The following is an 18207-nucleotide window of genomic DNA, read 5'->3' as shown; positions in this document are numbered from 1 at the left end:
AAAAATTATTTCATAGATGTGATTTCCATTTCCATTTCCTGCATTATGGTGCGTTTGAGGCCATATCCCTTTCCTATACCAAAAAAGACCTCAAAACAGTCAATACCAATAGTCTAATAAAAAGGCTATATTCATTTAACTGGCATAGAAATCAACAGTTTCACAGATAAATGATAATGAACAAGTTGCATGTTTTTTATGCTCCTTGTCCAGATAGAAAAAGTACTGTTTACTAAACGATTGATTGGGCCAGACAAAATTACAGAAATCACTGAATTTTTTACTGTGGCTATAGAGTAGGGGTAAGACGCATGGCATCAAGTTTTGACACAAATCGAGCATAGGTTCGAATCCGCCTTTAGCCACACTCACTCTATTTGCTTTCCCCATCACATATCAGATCGGAAAGGTATTTATTTTCAATAAAAAAAGAGAAAATATTAGAAAAGGGGAAATAAAGCGTTTAACATGTGTTTAATAATAAGTTTCTTAATAAGTTTCTCGGTTAAGGGGTAGCCAAGGTAAGCAGACATGTGCTGAATTAGAGACGATAAAAGTGAGTGGGTCCAATATCATTGGTCTTAAAAAGTGGGTGGGTCTTGTCCCACCCACACACAATGGTTCCGACGCCCATGTATGTTTTAGACATACTTAAATTATGACATTATTTTTTATCTGAGAGGTTTTATTTATAGATTTACTTATGTGCATTTCCCCATCAAAGATTTCAACCTTTTCAACCTTCCCAGCCAGCAATAGCCGTCATGTTACCATCTCGATTAACTATAGACCCGATATAGTCTGGCTATAAGTAACACACCACAAAATTACCTTCAATTTGGTTACATGTAGCTTTTGCCAAAATATCTTGCGAGCTGCATGATATTCCATCAATTATGCAAATTCAACAGTGATTACTTTGATTTGAGAAGGTGTTTGGTTTCATTTTTTTGTTCATGTTCTAGAGATGACCAGTCTATTATTGGGCTATGGTTAGACATCTATTACATTTTCACTAATAGCACAAATATTGCCTTGTTTTAATTGAGCCTAGACGTCAAGGCTGTGTTTGGACGGCTATTAAACATATTTTAAACACAAAATTGCTTGCTGGGCTTAGTTTACTCTGCCGTCTGTTTGATCACTACTAAGTAGTCTTTTTGGTGCATCCCCCAAATGCTTGCAGAAGATCTCTCTATAAATCTGACCCACTACCCAGTCAATGAATCCACAGTGGAGGAGATTATATAAATAAATAAATCATGCACAGCATTTTATTATCCTTAAATTAAACAGATGAGCATGATGAGAAAATGAGCTCAAGCACTGGATGTCTTTTTCTTCAGTGAAGCGAAAAACGACTGCAGATAGGTTTAGTCAGTTTATTTCCCCCCAGCTGACCAATACTAAACGTCCTTAATATTTTTTATACATGTTTCCAGCGAATATTTAGTAGTTTCATGTTGTTTAATGGCCTCAGAGAGTTTGGTTGTGTTGGGCTCTGAAAACAAACTTGCATTTGATAGGGAGTAGAATATATGAAATGAGCAGATGAGAGAAAGCTGCATCTGCACACATTGCTTTCATCTGAGGCTTTGGCTTCAAAGGTTTGCATGAGTATAGTCAGCAGTAAAAACATACATCGCCCTGTATGCTAATATATTTACTTAACTCTCACTCACTTCTTATAGGTCTGTGTTTTTTACTCTTTCCCTCTTCATCTGTATTCGAGATGGGCTGTCCAAGTATTTGGAAGTTGAAATGCTCCAGGGCTCCATTTAGTTTGATGTATTTTCAAGGGTGACTGACCAAATGTGTGTGTGCCTGGCGGTCTATGCTCTCTGTCTGTTGGTTTTTGCTTTTGGAAAGGAGGGATGCTTCACTGGAGAAAATATCCTAAACATATCCAGCATTTCTCAAAATGTCGAGCGCTCTGAAAACATTTCATTTTTTCACCAAAGGGAAAAAGACAGGGGTTGACTATTTTTGTACCTGGCCTCAGGTACTTGAGGTGAGTTTTGAAACTAACTCACAGTTTGTGGACAAATTACTGTCATAGGCCTGTGTTTCGCTGTCAGAGCAAAATGACAAATGATGTACTTGCTACCCTCCATATTGCTTCCTGTAGCTGTTTATATAGAACAATTGTGGTCTCATTTACACATGGATGACGTTACAGACCCATATGATTTTTATCCCTTCTGTGAAACACAAAATGAGATGCTTGACATTGTCCATACATTGGACAAAATATAGTTTTTAAGGGCTGTTGATCTCCAAAAATGACTATTAAAGTACCATAAAAACATTTTCTGAAGTTCTGAAGAGTTTGAGTGCAAAAAAAGCCAAAAATAACTTTTGTTTGTTAAAAATCTTTCCCTTTACTATAGTTCTCAAATCTCATATTTTATGTCATATGTTCAAATATATAATATAAAAAGTAATCAAAATTGTTATTGCAATTAATAGTAGTACTAGAATTATCATATTAATATATATTTTTAACATTTGGAACAGTATAGTATTGTTAGTAATAATGATAATAATAAACTTCAAATATTTAAGAATGTATAAAAACATTATTATGATAATATTATTATTATCAGTATTGTTTGTCTGATATTATATAGTTGAAAAAAGGTATATATATATATATATATATATATATATATATATATATATACATATACACACACACACATACATACATATATATATATATATATATATATATATATATATATATATATATATATATATATATATATATATATATATATATATAATGATGATGATATTTGAATGATATAATGATATTTGAATGTATGTGACATTAGTATGGTGTTGTTAAAGCCAAAATGCTATTGATTCTTGCATGTTACCCGTCTTCTAGGACTTTATGCTCTAAATGTTATGCTTCATCTCAGATGTTGTGGTTCAGAGCATTATTTCTTGCTTAAAGTGCGAGTTGCAAGTTTAAGTCTTGCTCGACTGACAAATTTTTAATGAACCAATTAAAATGGCATTTGTCAGTAGATGTTTATTAGTAATGGTGGTGTATTCGGCTGCATGCTCAGAGGGGAATAACCTCAAGTAGCTTACTGCAGCCGTCGTTTTCAGCAAACGTCAAAAAAAAGATTACATAATCAGATTTTTTTAAGGACGCCGGGGCTAAAGCCTAACTAGGTCTAGAATCGCCTATGGTGCCAAGTTTGAATTTGAAAGTGCAAATAAGATTTAAGAAGACAGATGGGAAGATTTGACAGGAATCTGTGCTTTTATGTTCCATGGAAGAAAGTATGTTTGGAACGATATGAGGGCTAGTATATAAAACAAACTATTCATTGAATTGCTGTGATTCATCTCTTGATGGTTCAAATGGGGTGAACAGTGACTGTTTGCTCTTGATGCCTTAGGGAAGACAAAATTGATTGACTGATTTGTATGACTTGAGAAAACCTGAAAGAGCTTTAAAGCCATTTAGTATAATAATGTTTTTAAAATCTTTTTGCTTCCTAATACAGGTGATATCTGCACGAATGTTTCACAGGACTGTCTAAACATCATTTATGAAATGGAAACTAGGATTAGCAGTAAGCGATAAAAAGCCCGTTTGTATTTCTAATGGCTCATTGACCCAGTGAAAGTCTCCTCAGAACAGCGTGTATGGGGGTAATGAGAAACTAATGTTGTCACTGTTTACTTCTCACCGCCTTGAAGGAGCACAGTCAGTGCTGGTGGCCATAGCTGGGTCACACCAGACTGTAATCTGTTAAATTCAGACAGCACTGCATTGACAGTTAATAACCATAAAATCACATATGCGAAGACCTGTGGTGTGAATGTCCTAGTACAGCACAAAAGGGCTGTTATTCGACAGGCTAGGTGCCAGGTCATGCTGAAAAACGAAATCTTCATCTCCATAAAGCTTTTCAGCAGATGGAAGCATGAAGTGCTCCAAAATCTCCTGACAGCTAGCTGCATTGACCCTCCCCTTGATAAAACACAGTGGACCAACATCAGCAGCTGACATGGCACCCCAGACCATCACTGACTGTGGGTTCTTGACACTGGACTTCAGGCATTTTGGCATTTCCTTCTCCCCAGTCTTCCTCCAGACTCTGGCACCTTGATTTCCGAATGACATGCAAAATTTGCTTTCATCCGGAAAAAAAAGTACTTTGGACCACTGAGCAACAGTCCAGTGCTGCTTCTCTGTAGCCCAAAGTGGCTTTACCTGGGGAATGCGGCACCTGTAGCCCATTTCCTGCACACGCCTCTGCACGGTGGCTCTGGATGTTTCTACTCCAGACTCAGTCCACTGCTTCCGCAGGTCCCCCAAGGTCTGGAATCGGTCCTTCTCCACAATCTTCCTCAGGGTCCGGTCACCTCTTCTCGTTGTGCAGCGTTTTTTGCGACACTTTTTCCTTCCCACAGACTTTCCACTGAGGTGCCTTGATACAGCACTCTGGGAACAGCCTATTCGTTCAGAAATTTCTTTCTGTGTCTTACCCTCTCGATTGAGGGTGTCAATGATGGCCTTCTGGACAGCAGTCAGGTCGGCAGTCTTACCCATGATTGCGATTTTGAGTAATGAACCAGGCTGGGAGTTTTTAAAAGCCTCAGGACTCTTTTGCAGGTGTTTAGAGTTAATTCGTTGATTCAGATGATTAGGTTAATAGCTCGTTTAGAGAACCTTTTCATAATATGCTAATTTTTTGAGACAGGAATTTTGGGTTTTCATGAGCTGTATGCCAAAATCATAAGTATTAAAACAATAAAAGACCTGAAATATTTCAGTTGGTGTGCAAAGAATCTAAAATATATGAAAGTCACATTTGTATCATTACATGATGGAAAATAATATATATATATATATATATATATATATATATATATATATATATATATATATATATATATATATATATATATATATATATATATATATATATATATTATTTTCCATCATGTAATGATACATATAAGATATATAAGAATGATTTCAGAAGGATGTGACTTTGGATTGGATCATGTGACATTACAATAAAAGTAAGAAAAAAATAGCATTTACATTTTTCCTTTACTTTTGTACGATGCACATTTACACAATTTCCATTGCACAAAGAAATCATGGAAATGATACAGCTTTAATGTAACTCATTATATATGACTGATTGAATTGTAGTTTTCAACACATTCACACTGATGGTACAACAGAATACCATAGCAGCCACATAGCAATCCCCCTTTTATTCTGGGCCCGTATTTATCAAACATCTTAGAATTACTCACAAGAACACTGCTAAGAATTGACTTTAAAAAAAAGCTGCGCTTAAAGGTTAGTTATTGAGCATCCCAATAATACTTTAAGTAAAGTGTAGGACTAAATCTTAAGTGTCAGTCTTAGAGTTGATTTACGACAATTGGCTGTGCCACAAACATGATTTTGGATGATATCATAGGCATGAACCAATCACTGAATAGATGTCCTCATTTAAGAATATTCTCAAATAAATTCACACTCAATGGTGAAGTTCCTAAGAGTTTACATCCAACAAACATTTGATAATAAAGAGTTTTCAAGAGAATAGATTATAATATACACATTTGAAATGAAAGATAAACATGTTTTTATCCATGTCTTAATTACAATTTTTAAACTGGTGTGCTGTTAACTGACCTGCCTATATATAACCTAGATTTTTTAAATATAATCAGCCACCATGGATTCCAAAAGAAAACCGAACTGGCAGGAGGAAGAAGCGATCGCTTCAGCTTGCTGAATTAGACAAACAGCGTTTTTATTTATTTATTATAAAACCCAAGCGTTTTTATTTATTTATTATAAAACCCAACATTAACCAGCGCTGAAAAAGATAATGCCTGCCCTGTCCAAACGATACTGTTTGATTAACTGCTTGTCATCAAGCATTTCGAACACATTCTCTCTCTCTCTTGAAAGATTTGCGCACGCCTCTGTCTCCTCAGTGCCATCACAAGCCCCTACTGGCAACTCCTAACCACTTGAGAGACCTCTCGAGCTGTCTTAAATAACTGGGAGAGTAAGAGTGATTCTTAGCTTTAAGAAATTTGATAACTTGCTTTTATAATTAAGATTGAAAGTAGGAGTACATTTCATGAGTTCTCAGCACTTAAGACTAAAATAGCACTTTGAGAAGTTTGATAAATACGGGCCCAGATCTTTAATGTCACAGGCTCCATAGGAGTAGGCTAAAATCATATTTGACAGGCTCGTCTGAGATATGATGATAGATATGTCACTCCTGAGAGCAATTATGAAATTCCATAACACATCGACATATGCATAGATAGTGACCGTGAATGGCTGAGGGTTATGAGCTCCACAGAGGCACTAATGGAAACAGGGCAGCACAGGGCAGCTTGTGAATGGTGAGATGATATCTGACTGTACTTCATACTCAATGACTGACTCATTCAGTTCACTCTCGGCCTCCAATAAAACACCCACTCCATACATCCAGTTATCTGCTGTTTTCTAGTGCAACTTATGCTTTACTCTTCTCCACATTCACTAATAATCAAGCACCACGGTCCTGGTTTAATCGAGTTTAAAGTACCATGGCATATTGCGAGACATTTATATTTATTTACATGAAAGAAAGAAAAAACATGGATAAAATAAAATATAAAACTTTAAATTCAAGAATTTATTTTTAATTTATGTATTCTTTTTTATTAAATGTAAAATAAATATAGATCAGGAAATATGTCTCCTAGCATGCTAAACAAAACCGTGTTTAGCACAAAAACGTGGCCACTTATTTATTAGACTTTTACAATTAATTACAGCAATTTTTTCCACTAATTTTTAATTGTCTAGTAGTTTCAGTTTAATTTCATGAATTTCTTGAAAATGTAATCTTTATTTAGCATATGCATGAATCATAGCTGAGTGCAGAGACATCTCACACTAGTGGGAGTGATAAGAAATTGAAGGTGCTTTTTTCCCTATATTTGTTATGCTGAAAGACATCAGGTGATATGTGATTCTTTTAAAATCCTAAAATTGGATACACTTTATGAAGTACAGGATGTATTTGTTACACCCACTCAAGCTAAATCTCCATGAACAAGTTAAAGAGTGAGCAAGCAATTAACAGGGGTGTCATACTCCTGCTTTCTTTCTGAAGAGACACCAATCACAGTCCTGACTCTTAAAGGTGTCATGAACTGGCTTTTTTATTTTTTATACTGTTCTCTGAGGTCAACTAATGATGTTTGTGTTGTTTTTACATTCAAAAACATCAGAACTAATACGTAGGCTATTTTCTACACTGGTTTTGAGGCTCTCTCCAAAACGCTGGGTTTTGATGGGCGTGCAGCATTGGAGATTTGGAAGTAAACGCCCATGGCTAGGAGTGGATAAGATTTGCATATTTAATGAGCTTAAGCTCCTGTCAATACACATGAAGGAGAGGAGAGAATGAGGGAGAAGCAGCAGCCGGAATGATTTTCTCGATCACAGGGCTCGTAAACGTCTTTTTCAAACAAACACATTGATTTATTTCTCATCCACCCGTGATTGATTGGACTATTATTTATATATTACACATAACCCGCAAGATCGGTCGATATAAGCGCAAACCGCATGCACACGCATACACGTGCGCGCGCCACCCTTCAAATGTCAAGTCCAGACAGACAACAGCACAGATCAAGAACGGAATATAATGAGATTCATCGGCCTGTCAGGCTTTGCTGGCCCTGGCCCATACGTGTCTGAGTCCAGCGTACTAAATGTATGCTCTGTTAGACACGTACACATAAGCATAAGGATCTATAACAATGCAATACTATTATGTAGTGTGTTGCACCATTTCTGTCGGATCCAAATCCAGCATCGACTGGAGATTTGTTTACAAACGATCCCGCAGTGAACTGAAGTGAACATGTCTTCTCCACGTGAGCTGGAATTTCAAAGTAAAGTTCAACCACTCATTCCTAATATTAGGATCAGAAGGAAGCTTATACAGCGACTGTGTTCGTTCACAACCAGGAATAGCGCAATATCTTAATCTTCTTCGGTATGTTTATTGTTGTTGACCACCGCGAGCCGATTACCTCCATGAGTCGGTGGGCGGGGCTACTGGATTAGACGTGCTGTAGAGGCGGTGTTTCGTAGCGCTATGACGTAAGAATGAAGCAAAGGACAATTTTCTGGGCCTAGTGTCTATAAAAGCTTTTCTTTGACTAACAAGGAAGTTTTCAGCTCTGAAACTTACAGGATATTCTCATATTACCATCACCTTTTATATATCAAAAGCTCAAGGGAAAGTTGATTTCTCAATTCATCTCCCCTTTAAATACAATATGATTGAAGAAAACAACATGTTAGCAGTTTAAGTGTAAGGTGTGTATTGTTCGCTTAGTTGTTTTATTGTTTTGGCACATATCATAATTAAAAACTTATTAAATTACATCTGAAGCCAGAAATATTTAGAAAGATACGTTATTGCTCTTTTTGCAGAAATACATTCTTGGTGCAATCCTCATCTTCATAACATGGTGCCTGCAGAACATGATTGACAGTTATAATTGAAAGGATGCTATAATTAAAAGTGCCTCTCTGGAGTTAAGTGTGAGCAGCTGACTTTACTGAGGACAGGGAACATCTGTTTGATCTAAACCACAAGACGCTGTCTGTGACTGACATCTATGATGGACTAAGGGTCCACGGGCAGAAAGCCGAAAGAGAGAGAAGAAAGAATAGCCTGCTTTTAGATAGTTCCATGTTTGAATGTCAATTTAAAATGTCATAAATATCTCTATATATCTGAACTTCTGGTGAAAACGACAGACTTCTATCTGGTGACGTATGCAGGACTTCTTCAATCATTTAGTGCACTTATTTAAACTCTGCCCCATAGGCGTTGAAATTTTGGTACTGTGACAAACACAGTTTTTATTAAAAATAGTAATACTTATTTTTAAATAAACAACTTAGTTAATAACATTACATTTTCCAGCATCATACACAAACATTTACATTTATATTGACGACACATTAAAAATAGTTCACATTAAAATACTGATATATCTGCCACCAAATAGCATGTAGCAAATGTTTTTTGCAAAAACAAGATTATAAAAGCTATTGCCTATTTAAAAAAGGATAAGCCCTTCAAAATCCTGCTTCAAAATGTCAAACCAGAAAGAAATTAGCTTCGTTAAACCATTTCATGGGGTCTTTAAAAAGAGCCAAAAAGGTCTTAGAACACATTTTTTATAATAAACTCAAATATAGGCCTTTTTCATGGCCCAGGTGTTTCGTTTTAGTTTAACTACCAGTTGCAAGTGTCTAATCGTCCTTATTTTACATGGTTCATGTCGTAATGAAGACCTTTAAGACTGAATAGTTAATAGATGTTATACCAAATACAATATCAGATGTCAATTAAATTTAAGAGCATAGAAACAGATAGATGAAAGACATTATCATATGAATGGCGTCATGTTCCTCACCTCAGCTCACGATAATTGAATCTGTAACCATCATAATTTGCTGGTTGGATGGTTTTCTCAAAAAATCATCTTAAAGACCCAGCTCTCAGAATCCAACTACTGTCTCTTGAGGGGAAGTGTGAATGTTTGCTGCCATCAAACCCTCTGCGTGGTTCATATACCCTGTAGGCTCCACAGGGAGCAGATGTTATTGCTGCTAGCTGGCATTTGGACAGTGGGGTGCTTACCTGGAAAACCAATGAAGAGATACAGAGAAATCAGCGACCGTAATGATGAGACCCTTTGGGACCCAGATGGGCCTGTTTCAGCACTAACTATGTTTAACTCTTGTGTACTGTGTGGGAAATGAGTGCGAACAGGAAGAGTAAATAGAGAAAGACGTGGGCGTGGGTTCATACAGACACAAACTGTTAGAAATTAAATGAGCTCCAGGAAAAATGCGTTAACTTTGTTCACTGTGCGAGATTGTGTGCATGCATGTGTACCTGTGAAAGCAGTGCATGACGACGCACAGAATGACATTATTTGGCAAATTATACTGGAATTTGACTAGCAGCAACAGAAATCTGTAAATGCAAATGCAAGCATACTACATTTTCTAGCCGTAATATGAAAAACCTCAATCTATAATGTGGGTGATACATTTATAGTCGCACATAGATATGAACATACAAAACATTTATAAATAAATATAATCAAATGAGTCATAAATAAAATTGTAATTTATTTTTAGTTCATTTATTTAAATTATATTTATGTAATTATTGACCATTTATTTTTCATTATTTCACTATTTATTTTACAGACAAAAATACTGACAAATGCTAAAGTTGCACATTATATATATAATAAATTAATAATTTATTTAGCAAGAAGGCATTGAATCAATCATGTGATGTAAAGACTTTTACATTGTTACAAAAGATATATATTTCAAATAAATTCTGTTCTTTTGAACTTTCTATTCATCAAAAAATCATGAAAAAATATTTCATCGTTTCTCACAAAAATATTAAGCAGCTTTTCAACATTTTATATATATATATATATATATATATATATATATATATATATATATATATATATATATATATATATACACATATATACACATATACATATATATATATATATATATATATATATATATATATATATATATATATATATATATATATATACATATACATATGTATATATATATATATATATATATATATATATATATATATACATATACATATGTATATATATATATATATATATATATATATATATATATATACATATATATACATATATATATATATATATATATATATATATATATATATATATACACATATATATATATACACACATGCTGCAGAAAAATTGCAGCTATATCATCACAGGAATAAATTACATTTAAAAAAATATTTAAATAGAACAGTTCAGAACAGAACAGTTATTTAAAAATGTAGTATTTCACAATATTACTGTTTCTGCTCTATTTTTTATTAAATAAATACAGCCTTAGTGAGCATAAGGTATTTCTTTCAAAAACATTTACTGATGTGTGTGCTGATATACATATATTCCACATTGATGGTTTTAATATTTATTAACATGATGGCACTCACAGTCATCTATATCAGCAAAAACAATTAGTGAGTTAACACGGTTTAAAGGGAAAATTCTGTAATTATACAACCTCATTTATGTCCACATCGGTATGATTTTCTCTCTTCTGCGCACAAAAAAAAAAAGAGAGCAAATGACATTGAACCCCATGGACTTTAATTGTACGGAAAAATCTCCCTTTAAGGTAATAGGTTTGTTCAAATCACCAAGCCTAAGCAATAATGCTGCTCAACTTACCTTAGCATGCACAACTACAAATACGCACTCTACACTGCACTTGAAACTCAAGGACTGGCCATTTATAAACCCTGTGAACGGTGTGTAGTGTTCTGTGTATGAACTGTCCTCCACACGTCAACTACGCGAATCACAAAGTAATAAAATCGCACACAAGCTTTCTTCAGCTAGCCGTGCTAGCCTTGAACTCAAACATGCAGCATGAATCAGTTCTCTGCTAGTCACGTATCAGAAATCCAGCATTGCAGATTAGCATTTAGTGGTTAAAAATACCCGTGCTCCATTAACACACAAGCTTTAATCCTCTCTGACTTGATCTCCACAGCGCACTGATGAGCACATCGGGCCTGCTAATTTCAACTCAAAGTCACTTTGAAAACGTATGGCTCAAACTAATTACGATATATAAAAAATGCATCAGCACACACCGGATGGAGTTTGTCATCTCTTAATCGTGGTTGATGGCTTGGCCAAAGTCTCTAGCGGATTGATTAGCTTGTGTATCTGGAGTTAATGTCATTAGTACGGCCGTAGGAAAACTGGCTCTCGCTTGCCGCTTTGCTTAGCGACTATTAGCTAATCTTGGCGAAGACCGCGACACGTGCTGACCACATTTCTCATTCTAAATGGATGACTGAAAGCCCACTGTTTCTAATGGACGTCGCTCTTTGCTAATATCAGTTCTGTGAAGGTTTACAATGCTTTTAGCTTTGACTGAACTGCTCCAGGGAAGGGCTGGCATGGCGTTCTTGTTGTTTATCTGTTGCTAGTGTATCGTGATCACAGATTAGCCTTCTTTAGGTTTAATGTCAATAAAGAGTCATGACCTCATTCTGCACAATCTATCCACCCAGACCTTTCATCCATCTACTCATTCATCCATCCACCCACAAAACCACTCATCCATCCATCTATCCATCCATCCAGCCATCCACCCACCAAATCACCCACCCATCCATACATCCTTCCACCCACCCACCCATCCATCCATCCATCCATCCACTCACCCATCTATTCATCCACCCACCAAATCAACCAACCACCCATCCATCTATCCATCCATCCATCCATCCATCCATCAAACCCCTCATCCATCCATCCATCCATCCAGACACCCACCAAACCACTCATCCATCTATCTATCCATCCATCCATCCATCCTTCCATCCAGACCATCCACCCATCCACTCATCCATCTATTCATGAACCCACCAAAACACCCACCCATCTATCCATCCACCACTTACCTAACAACCCACCGATTCATAGATCCTTCCATCCAGACCTTCCACCCATCCATTCACCAAACCATTCATCCATCCATTCACCCACCAAACCACTCATCCATCTATCCACCCACTCATCCATCCAGACACCCACAAAACCACTCAGCCATCCATCTATCCATCCATCCATCCATCCATCCACCCACCAAACCACCCACCCATCCATACATCCTTCCATCCAGACCTGACCAAACCACTCATCCATCTACTTATCTACTCATCCATACATCATTCCATCCGGACCTTCCACCCACTCATCCATCTATTCATCAATCCACCAAAACCACCGACCAACCCATCTATCCATCCACCCACCAAACAACCCACCCATCCATACATTCCACCCGTCCATCCATCCATCCATCCATCCATCCATCCACCTACCAAACCACTTATCCATTTATCCACCCACCCATCCAGACACCCACCAAATCATTCATCCATCCATCCATCCAGACATCCACTCACCCATCTATTCATCCACCCACCAAATCAACCAACCACCCATCCATCCATCTATCCATCCATCCATCCATCCAGACACCCACCAAACCACTCATCCATCTATCTATCTATCCATCCATCCATCCATCCATCCTTCCATCCATCCAGACCATCCACCCATCCACTCATCCATCTATTCATGAACCCACCAAAACACCCACCCATCTATCCATCCACCACTTACCTAACAACCCACCGATTCATAGATCCTTCCATCCAGACCTTCCACCCATCCATTCACCAAACCATTCATCCGTCCATACACCCACCAAACCACTCATCCATCTATCCACCCACTCATCCATCCAGACACCCACAAAACCACTCAGCCATCCATCTATCCATCCATCCATCCATCCACCCACCAAACCACCCACCCATCCATACATCCTTCCATCCATCCAGACCTGACCAAACCACTCATCCATCTACTTATCTACTCATCCATACATCATTCCATCCGGACCTTCCACCCACTCATCCATCTATTCATCAATCCACCAAAACCACCGACCAACCCATCTATCCATCCACCCACCAAACAACCCACCCATCCATACATTCCACCCATCCATCCATCCATCCATCCATCCATCCATCCATCCATCCACCTACCAAACCACTTATCCATTTATCCACCCACCCATCCAGACACCCACCAAATCACTCATCCATCCATCCATCCATCCATCCATCCATCCATCCATCCATCCATCCATCCATCCATCCATCCAGACATCCACTAGGGCTATGCAATATATCAAAAATATCGAAATATCGCAAATGTACATATCGCAATTTGCATATCACATTCACAACGGCATGCCATATCTGAATGATTTTAATAGGCTACTTTCAACATTGTGAAAAGTGTTCGTTTTAGGTCGACGCATATAACAGAGAATAGACTGGGTACACAACTGTTACTTATGGGACTTGCTTGATGTTAAAAAGGAGTTATTAAACGCAATAATTTGTGAAAAAGTGAACGACACTGCTGGTCACATTCAGAAGTTGTAGCAACGCTTTCTTTTCCCAGAAAGAATGTGAAACACAAATGGTTTAATAATCAGTTTAAAAAAAAAAAATTAATAGATTTTAAATAGATTTCACACACTAATTGCAATATCGTATCGCATATCGAATATTGCATTATTTAGCAAGATATTGCATATCGCTTTTTTCTTCAATATCGCACAGCCCTAACATCCACCAAACCACTCATCCATCTATCTATCCATCCACCCATCAAACCACCCACCCATCCATACATCCTAACATCCAGACCTTCCACCTACCCATCCATCCACCCACCCATCCATATATTTTTACATCCAGACCTTCCACCCATCCATCCATTCACCAAACTATCCATCATCTATCCAGACACCCACCAAACCACTCATCCATCTATCCAACCCATCCATTTTAGACGAGGCTTCGTCAAGTCATAAAGTGAAGTTTGTCTTTCAATCTAGTTATCTTTGAAACTTAACAGATATGAAATATCACCTTAATAATTTCGTTTAAACATTAATGAGAAGATTTTTAAATTACATTTGACAACCAAATAAACTCCCAAACCCCAAACTGTTGTTTTATTTCCTTGATAAGCAAATTAATGTATTAAGTATAAAAATGTGATTAATCAGTGAATAATTTACATCAATTTATTTTTGATACCAAGGTACCAGAACTGATATGGTAAAATTTGTAGTGCAAATTGGTATACACTATGACTATGGTATACAATTCGTTTGCAAAAGTCACAGACGCTAAAATAAATGTTAAAAACTGTTTGAAATCTGACCAGTCGCCAAGTTTGTGCACTGTCTAAAGAGAAGAGCAACGAGTGCAATGAGCAAACAGCCACTGCAACTGTGAGACTAAGCAGTGCAAATGGAGGGTGAAGCAGTGGGAAGTGAAGTCAATTAGGAAAAAATACCCAACAAACCATCAAAGTGTCAGCTAACGGCTGCCACCATCTCTCTATTCAATTCTTCAGCTCTTTTCCCAGCAAATCAGTGCAAACAGGCGCGTTTCTTCGTGTTGTGTGTTGACATGTTTTCAAGAATTAACTCTTGTGTAGCTGGACTGAGTTTAGCCCTATTCGGACAGTAATTGTTTCCCATGGGGTTGTAAGGTATTTTCAACATTTACAGGGGCTAGTCGATGATTATATTGCCGCCTGAATCCAGAATGTCAGTGTTTTTTTGCCACCACAAAAATCTCCAGCCGAATTACCTTGTTTTTTGACAAACACCAAGGATGTTTGGTCATTTAATTGCCATCCGAATCTCTAAATTTAGATATTTTTTTTGTATTTAAAAATACTCCATCCTGTTATAATAAAAAAAAAAACAACAACACATCAAGCCTTAACAAGCAATAGCCAAATTCCCTTTGTAAGCAGTAGTATAAAAATAACAGCAAACAGCTGCCAGAAATCTCAAAGGATGTGTCCTCAAACTTGGACATCAGCTATGTGAATAAATAACTAAAAGCGGTGCATTATGCAATCTGTCATTATCTAGGGTTATCACATTTAAGTGGAGGCGAGGATGAAATTAATTAGATTTTCATTTTCAGCTCTTCAACTTGAGCTTCCTGTTAATTCTGCATTCCTGAGCACTGAAGCTGCATTTAGTTTATTATCAGCATCTCTTTCTTGCCTCACCTTTCTATGGTTCTTTCTTCAAACGTGATCTTGTTTAATTACTTATGACGTGTATTTGATTAGAACCAGGAAAGAAAGAGACTCAAGAGGCGCCAAAGAACGAAGGTGAAAAGATTGAAAGCTAAATCTGGCGGTGCACTTAAAATGTGCGAACCTACAAAGAGCAGCAGAGCTCCAGCACGAGAACAGAACGATCTCTGACTGCACTGTTCTTTCTTAAAGCTGTGTTTTCTAATGAAAAACCCTCAGAGAACATGTGCATGGCAACAGGAGATTACAGACTCAAGCCGATGGCTGTCTAAACACATTATTTATTGTCTAGCGGTTTTTACTGTACTGTAATTTTGTTTTTTGTTGAGGACAAATTATTTTCTGTGGGACGAATGCTGCCGATGGAGCTTTTCTGTTGAACCCAGAATACTCTGTCAAGATGAGGTGAAGGAGAAATATGAATGAAAATGATTATAGCACATAAACCAAAGTAATTCGGAAAAGCATCATGGTTTACACATTTGGTATATTTCTTTATGTAGCCAGGGGCAAATCACATAGAAGAGCTTCAGTGTCTTCATGGCTACTGATAGACTTGGAATCGTATCACAGCTCATTAGCATACAGGAATGTTTCTTCGTATGTGCCAGAGCCATTGAAAAACGGCATGCTGTGATCTCGCCGCCAGTCACATGGTTCATGGAGCTCTCAATAGTTCCGCTTTTTGAATGGGTTTAAGTAGGATATACAGCAGTTTCACTATATTTCCACCGATTTCTGTAAGTATAAACACATATTGTGCATCGACTACTACATTACTACATACAAATAGTGTGAAGGTTTTAAAATAAGACACCTGGTAACAGGAAAAATGGTATTCATATGCAATGCCATGGTGCAACAGAATCATCTTTGATGTCCACTTTTAAACTCAGTTAAAATGGCAAATAAATGCATACTCCTAGAGGGCTCCAAGATATGTTTGTTTATACTATTAGGATGCTCAAAATTGATTGGTTGAATGCACGTTTTAAACAGCTTATTGTCCAGGCAAGTTAATCGCCTTTCTAAACTAAGGCATGCTGCCTCCCCCCCCCCCCCCCCCCCACACACACACAAACAAACACAGTATCATTCAGTAGCACAGACATTTATTGTCAACAGTGTTCTGGGATTTATCGATAAAATTGCTTATACACTGAAAAGTTCTAGCACATATTTCTTAGTAACTAAAACCCACAGCTTTACTATTAGTAGAGAGACGCTGCCAGGTAGAATTAATTCACAGACACGCAATCACTCTCTCACTAATGCATTCATAAGTGTAATCTTTATTTATATATCGAATTGAGAATGAGCAGAAAACTGTGAGAGTTATAACGACCCAAAGACAAAAGAACTTATAAAAATAGCCTTAGCAGAGCGGTGTCGTATGCCATAGGAGTGCACAAGGCAACCCTCGTTCCAGTCTCAGCTCGAGGTTCAAGCTTATTTGTTTATTAATGACATCATGAGAAACTAGTCAACGTAGTCTGCTCTTGATCTGCCTTGTTTGATAAATATTCCCTTTTTATTAAAGTGGACGTGCCTTTTGTGTTTAAAAGTATATTAAAAGCTTTAAGTTAATAGTCTATTCGTGTCTCAGCCCTGAAGCTGAGCTCCTATGTTCGAGCTGCACAGAGCGGCTGAAATGATAATGCCTGTCAGTTATTATAATACATATAACAAAAACAGTTGTCTAAATTATGTTGCTTATTCCTGAAAAGTTCTTGTGATATCACTAGTTGACAACATGGTACTATATTTTCGGAAATCATAGGCTATAATATTGCGGAGGTGCATATGATGCAACGCTGTCAGAGCCGACAGACTTATTTCAATGCAAAATAATCAGGTCAAAATCGATTTAATATACTGTAAATAGCCTACTAGTTTTTTTATGTTTATTTATAATTCATTTAGGCATACAAAAAGGCTAACAAGTACTGCGCACAGTGCGCAGCTAATTCATTTAACGTTTTTAGACGATTTTTAGTCGAAAATTTCAGGACTTGAAGGTTGATTACAGCCCTAGAATTTTCATCAACTTGCCAGCGTGAGTGCTTGAGAAACACTGAAATGTTTGAGGTTCAATGCTGGAATTATTTAGTGTTTGGAACTATTAGTTACCCCACCGCATGTTACTTCAGCGTCCCTCAATATGGACATCTATGGGAGTGTCGCAACTGTGTTTTTCAACAGCTCTGGCATATGCAAAAGCCACTTTTTAAAAATGTTATGGTATTAATATTTAAAAAAATCGGCCTATTCTTATTTCTAAGAAAGAAAGAAACACATATAACTTCTTCCCAGTCACATAAAGTCATGGCCAAGGACATTGTA

At 37.0% G+C, this 18207-nt stretch overlaps 1 protein-coding gene across 5 annotated transcripts in view; it reads left to right on the top strand.

Moving 5' to 3' along the window:
* lhfpl3 (LHFPL tetraspan subfamily member 3) overlaps positions 1 to 18207 on the top strand; it is a 59689-nt gene that overhangs the window by 7472 nt on the left and 34010 nt on the right. The gene's annotated exons all lie outside the window — the stretch shown is intronic.

The sequence above is a fragment of the Pseudorasbora parva genome, chromosome 20 (assembly GCF_024679245.1).
Source record: "Pseudorasbora parva isolate DD20220531a chromosome 20, ASM2467924v1, whole genome shotgun sequence".
Taxonomy (NCBI): domain Eukaryota; kingdom Metazoa; phylum Chordata; class Actinopteri; order Cypriniformes; family Gobionidae; genus Pseudorasbora; species Pseudorasbora parva.
Note: the sequence above shows the minus strand (reverse complement) of the source record. Positions and strands in the feature narration are given on the sequence as shown.